The sequence below is a fragment of the Gopherus flavomarginatus genome (assembly GCF_025201925.1).
Source record: "Gopherus flavomarginatus isolate rGopFla2 chromosome 13 unlocalized genomic scaffold, rGopFla2.mat.asm SUPER_13_unloc_1, whole genome shotgun sequence".
In the NCBI taxonomy this organism is placed as follows: domain Eukaryota; kingdom Metazoa; phylum Chordata; order Testudines; family Testudinidae; genus Gopherus; species Gopherus flavomarginatus.
Genome location: NW_026114609.1, coordinates 2608412 through 2614664, shown reverse-complemented (window position 1 = coordinate 2614664; position 6253 = coordinate 2608412). Strand labels below are relative to the sequence as shown.

Here is a 6253-nt window from a genome sequence, read left to right as displayed (position 1 = left end):
CATTCGAAAAAGTTTTTCAAGGGAATCACTTGGATTGGAACTAGGAACCTATTATCCTGCAGGGAAACATTCAGCCACTGATCTATCCTCGCAACAAAAAGTGTCATGTATAGCTCAGAGCAGGAACAGTTTTTAACCTAGGGGTTACTAAACTTTCTCTCTATACAAACACCACAGCTTACAAACTCCCCATCCCCGCTCTGTGTCAGGCTCTGGGAGGGAGTCAGTGGCACAGCGCTTACCTGGGGGTCCAAGGTAGGGCAGGCTGGGGGGCCTCCTCATGCTGCTGCCCCCAAGAATCACCCCCACAGCGTCCCATTGGCTGCAGGGGCTTGGAGTGGGGGCAGAGCGTAGAGGCACAGCTCTGCCCCGCCTTGCCATGGGGAGGGGCCAGCAGCCACTGGAGCGAGCAGGCAGATACTGCACTGCCAGGGCCCCTGGAGGGGAGCCCCTGGGGGCAGCAGTTGGGGCCAAGAGAGTGATCTGGTCCCAAAACTGCTGAAGCCCCATGGGCAAGACCTGAGAATCAGGACTGCCAGCCAGACAAACACCTTTAAGAGGAGGCGTCCCTCTCCCTGTCAAAAAATGATCTTCCTCCTTCTGTTCAGTGACAGCCTGAATTGTTCCTTATCCCGGCAGAGCCAGAGGACTGAATGCAGCAACATCAAACCCTTGTGTAGCTCGCAGGGATGGATATAAACACTCCCTGGTATCTGAGGAGATGTTCAGCTTTGCCCTTGGTCAACTTCAAGGCTAAAGGGAAAGGAGGTGGCGCCAGATATAAAAAGTGAAACATGACACATCATAGTTATGCCCATGGTGGCTGCAAAATCTTTTTATGTTCTTCTTCTTATCATCAGTGTATTGTTTTCTCTGTGTTCTAGGCCTTCACAAGAAATTTGTACCTTGATAAAAAATCAACTGCTCTTGGTGAAGGCAATGGACTTAACACCCTCTGGGGTGTCCCTACATAGGTACAAGTACTAACAACAGTAGCTGCCTTTTAGCCATGGTTTTTAATCAGGGCAAATAATTGAAACAAACCCCGTTAAATCATTTCTCAGCCCGAGTCCTTCACCCACATTCCTTAGGGCACTGGACCACCATGTGGACATTTCATTTCCCACCTCAATTTCACACAGAGACACCATTTCCTTTGTACAAATCCATGAGCAGCAAAACCTCCCTATGTCTCTGGTCTGAGCCAGGGTATTCGATTCCAGTGAACTCTTCTCTCCTGCGATGGCAATGGGCAGACAGAGGGGACATGGCACCTGCATCCCTGCCAGGGAGATATTGGCTTGGCTCTTTCTTTCTGCTGCTGTTGTTCGTCTATGAAACATCGAGGGTGAAATGCAAGGCTGAGTTCATGCACCAGCCCCCGGAAATATTTCAGTGCCCCAGAGAAATCCTGCCCCCGGCTATTGGAACGATGTGCTGGAGATTTGACTAGGAAAGAGACTGTCTGAATTGTCAGAGTGAGGAATGAACAACACTCTACAGCAATGTCGTTCACACAAACACACTCTCATCCTGCTCCAGCCGGAAGGGAAATGGGCAGGAATTCTCGCTGTTCAGCCAAGGACTCACGTACACTGATGCGCAGCCATGAGTGTGCTGGGGAAGCTGGTCTGAGCAAACAATGGGAATGACAATTCAGTGAGAACAGAATCATCATGTACTTAAGCAAATGTATGTTAAGTAGTTGTGGCCAAGTGGTTAAGGTGCTAGATCACAAATCCATTGTGGTTTCCTGGCACAGGTTCAAATCCTGACAACTGTGTTGTTGTTATTATTGCACCCTTAGTGCCTGAGCATCCACAGTGTGAACTGGCACCAGATCTAGTTTCACTCTATCTACACTTAAAACACTGCTGTGGCACTGCTATAGCTCTCTGGAGCAGACAGTCACTGGAGGGGTTTTCCCATCCCTGTAATAGCTACGTTGACAGAACAGTTCTTTCTTTTCTTTAGCACTATCTAACCAGGGCTTAGGTCACCTTAACTCTATGGGTTGCGGGGGAGATCACACCCTGAGAGATGTCACTCTGCCAGTTAAGTGCCCAGTGTACACCAGCCCTTAGATTCCTCTTGGTATTTCAATGCAGGAACTGACCTGTGAGAGGAAAACATCAGATCACAAACACAGAGACTGAATTCCCCACATTTAATCTTGCTGCACTTTCCAGAAAGTCACAAAATTCAATTCATTCTTGCTAGGACAGAGAAAAAATAAGTGACACTAAGTTTTTGGCTTGGTTACATAAAATTAAGTGTTTAATTAATATAGTAAAACTCTGTACTGATTCCTCTAACACCACAGCGTGAAATAGGAACAGAGACAAATCTTGTCAGTGACGACTAATTTTGCAAATGATCTTCCCATTATTAATTTCCACGCTGCCCCCATTGGAGGTCTGGGCATCTCCAGTGTCATAGCTCTGCATTCACCTTCCCCTTAGAATTGTTCTCAGACATTCGCCTTCCTCTGCAGCATGGGGCACGGGGTCACTTGCTGGAGGATGAATCTATGAATCTATTCCAAATTTGGAAAATTGTGCAGTTCAGAATGTGAATAGTGACCCCATCTCCTTCCTGCACCTGCTCTACATTGCTCCCCAGCAGCTTCTCCCCCTGCAGAGTAACCCCAGCACGGCAGTGCAGCCGCCCAGGGTTCAGCAAGGGCCCCTGGCAAGGACAGTGGGTGCAGCTAACAGCCCGGTGTGCCTGGCAGTGAGGCAGTTTAAAAAAGCAACACTCCCCCAGAAGTACAGAGACTGAATTCCCCAACTTTAACATCATGACCCCCTGTAGAAAGCCACACGTGCCAGTTGTATTTTCACAGGGAGATGCAAAAAGCAAGTGACACCCATAAAGTTGAAGAGATAGTTATTAACCTCACAAAAAAAAAAGGTTCATTTCCCAAACAATCCTCAAAATGTTACCAATTCCCACCCCTCCTCCATAGCAGCTCTGTGCAGTGTAACTGTTCTGCAGGCAGTTTCCCATTAAATGCTGTTGTGGGATATTCCCCGGCCTGGAAATGTATGAACGACGGAATTTGAAGCGCAAACCTGGCTCCCTGCACCAGGTGGGATTTGAGTGTTTTGTCCCTGTCACTTAGTGTTTGTCAATAGTACAGATGCCATGGGCAGGACTCCAGGCTCTGCTGGAGGGATCCTGGCACAGGGGCTGGTGGGGAGAAAGAATTGTAGATTCTGACCTGCACTCTGGAGAGGAGCTAATAAGTGAAGGGGGCATTTTTAACTTCTTCCCTGCCTCAGTGTCCCCTGGGCTGGAATTGTACATTCCACAGGGCCAAATGAGGGGGCAATGCCATTTGGTTAATGAAAACCAGTGCTCCAGGTGAGGTTTGAACTCACCACCTCAGCATAGCTCCTCTCAGCACTGCCCAATAAGTACTGCACGCTAACCAATTGTGCCACTGGAGCACCTGTTAATTGCTATTCTCCCTAGGTTGATAAAGGCAAGGAGTGACCCCAAAACATTCTCAGTGGAGTTGAGAGCAGGTAGCGACAAGTGTTGTACTTGGTGGGGTGGATTCTTCTTAAGGCTTCCAGGCACCATTTGACCCTTTTGTTCGTCCCTGTGTAATAACAGAGCTGATTAAGACTCACTGTAGAGTCTTGCTGCAGACCAACAGATCTGAAATCACTGATCACCAGCTCTAAGCATTAGTCCTGTTTTGGGACAGTGTCTCTCATGCAAGAAACTGCTGAGTCTGTGCTAGCAGTGAGGCTCCCTCACTAACAGCTGAAATCAGGGAGAGCTGTGTGAAGTCCAGGGCCCCACGAGTGCTTGAACAGGGGGGAACAACACCCCAGGACTTTTAAAAATGGGAAGGCTCTGCCATGCCACTTTGTAATGACCGTAAGGGCGAGTGAGGCGGAAGCGGGCGGATAGCAGTAAGCGGGAGGTAGGGTCTTGGGGGGAAGAGGCAGCATGGGAGCAGGGCCTTGGGGAGAAGGGCTCGGTGCAGGGGCATGGCCTCGAGTGGACGGGGTGGGGCTATTGTTCAGGCTCTGGTGGTCACTACTTTTAGGGAGCCTGTTCCACTCCTGGTGGGACCACAATATGTCCCAGAGCAGAGAGGGGCCAGCAGAACGGTGACAGAGGGGAAGGGCAAGTGACCGACAATGTGGCCAGACAGTGGAGGGTGGAGGAAGAAAGGGGCTTTCCCCCTGGGACGTGAGAGGTGAACTGTGGGTTTTCACTGACCCAGGACAGCAGCTGTGGGTGAGGTGCACTGAAGGGAGGGGCACATCCACAGAGCTTTTGGTGTCTGGATTTAAGAGCCCGAGGCAAAGGCCACTGCCCAGTGCACTGTGGGTGGGTGTTTTGCTCATAGTGTTGTGTTATGAATCCTGATTGTGGTGTTATTACAAGGTGAGTTTCCTCCTTTTTCTTAAAGTTTCTTTTCTACACTCAGTGGTTGTGAGTGGGGAAAATATCGTCTCTTAGAGGCACCCAGTGGCCAGGGCTACTTTAGCCAGGTTACTGGGTGGGAGCTTAGGCAGATTGTGTGTTGTATTGTTGAAGAGGAGCCCCAATTACCTAGACAGGGAATTGTAATTTCAGCCTTCAGAGTAAGAGCCAGAGGTGCTGCCAGCTGAGCTAGCCAGGCTGCCTAAACGTATTAACCCCTTTCACCGCAAGAGCAAACACTGGGTACTTCTGTGCTTCTCAGCAGCTGGGAAAGAGCCTCTTGGGGGAAATATCTCCAGCCCCACCGCCAAAAGGAGCCCTTTGAGTAGGAACGGTCAGAGGCCCCACCTGCCTTCCAACCACCTTGTGATGCTGGCTGCAGAACGAATGCTGGTCTGTGGGTGGCCTTCAGTGGGGGTTTGGCATGGCATGGAGCAGGCTGGCCGGGTGTCTTTGTGGCTGTCTGCTGGCCACACATAGGCATGGTTATCTCCTCCTTTTGCCCTGCCCTCAGTTGCTCTGTGGCTTATGAACCTTCCCTTGGAGCTGTCAGAGGTGCCCAGAGCAGGAAAGGTGTTGGGCTCCAGCCTGGGACTCTTCCTCCTTCCTGCCTAGCCCTGACTATGAAGCCTGGCCCTGGCACTCCTTCCTTTGAATGCCATGTGGGCAAGAGGAAGAGTGTGGCAGCTGCAGGGACCAAAGTTGTGGACATCAGGTGAAGCAGTGAGAAATAACCATATGGTCAACCCGCAGGGCTCTCCAGCCAGAGTGTTAAGTTCAAGGACCCCAACCTATAGCAGCCAGCCCATTGAACCGGCTGGACCAAAGACCTATCTCCAGTGGGCATCAGTCACCCAGCAGGAGGGAAAAAACTCACTCTAGTTCACCCTGAGAGAGGGGAGCCAAGCACATTGAGCTCCATGGCTTTGCAGGAAACCAGCATTGCTCCAGGAGGTCCCACTGAGATTTAAACCCAGGATCCAAAGTCCTGAGTGCTGCCCATTACACCATGGGACCTGCTGCCATTTCATTTTCTAGACCCCTGTGACTCTCAGCTGGCTGGTTTGTACCCTGCACTTATTGCTTCCCACTAGCAGCTTCCTCTTGTGGGACTCTCTCTCCTCCTTCATTGACTGTGGTCCTGCACTATCAGATCTGCAGGTCCTGCCCTGAGTCCCCGCATCCCCCTGCTTTCTCTCCATTCCCTGCAGGCCGCAAAAATGTTAGGGGAGCTGCCCCTCCCTTCACTCAGTGCTCCCGCTCATATCGGCCAGCTGCAGCCTCATCTCCTGGAACTCGGCCAGCTGTCGTTTGATCCGGTCGTACAGTCACATGCTGACTGGCTCCTCAGCATGGATGCTCTTGTGGAAACCCCACAGGTGACGCTGCAGGACTTGGTACCGTTGGTTTCTTTAATGTTGTGGTGTTTCCCCAGCAGCTGGAACAAAACTGCCAACAAAGCAGGGGGGGCGGTGGCAGGCTCCGGGATGGAGTTTGGGTGTGGATGGGGTGCGGAATCTGGGCTGGGGCTGTGGGTTGGGGTGCAAGAGGGGCAGTGACGGGCTCTGGGAGGGATTTTGGGTGCATGAGGTGCAGGTTCTGGGCTGGAGCAGGGTTTGGGATGTGGCACCTATCTCAGGCAGCTCCTGAAAGTGACCCACACCCCCATCTGGCACAAATCCTACATGGAGGAGGCTGGGGGAGTCCCCTGGCACCACTGCCCACAGGCACCACCCCTGCAGCTCCCATTGTCGCAGTTCCAATGGCAGAGTTGGCACTTGGGGCGGGCGCAGCATGCAAGAGACAC

General features: G+C 51.4%; 1 non-coding gene across 1 annotated transcript; it reads right to left on the bottom strand.

Moving 5' to 3' along the window:
* Positions 1 to 3358: 3358 nt before the first annotated feature.
* TRNAI-UAU (transfer RNA isoleucine (anticodon UAU)) lies at positions 3359 to 3452 on the bottom strand. The gene is made up of 2 exons: positions 3415 to 3452; positions 3359 to 3394 (listed from the first exon to the last, which is right to left on the bottom strand). It is a non-coding gene; the product is annotated as a tRNA-Ile (tRNA).
* Positions 3453 to 6253: the final 2801 nt, after the last annotated feature.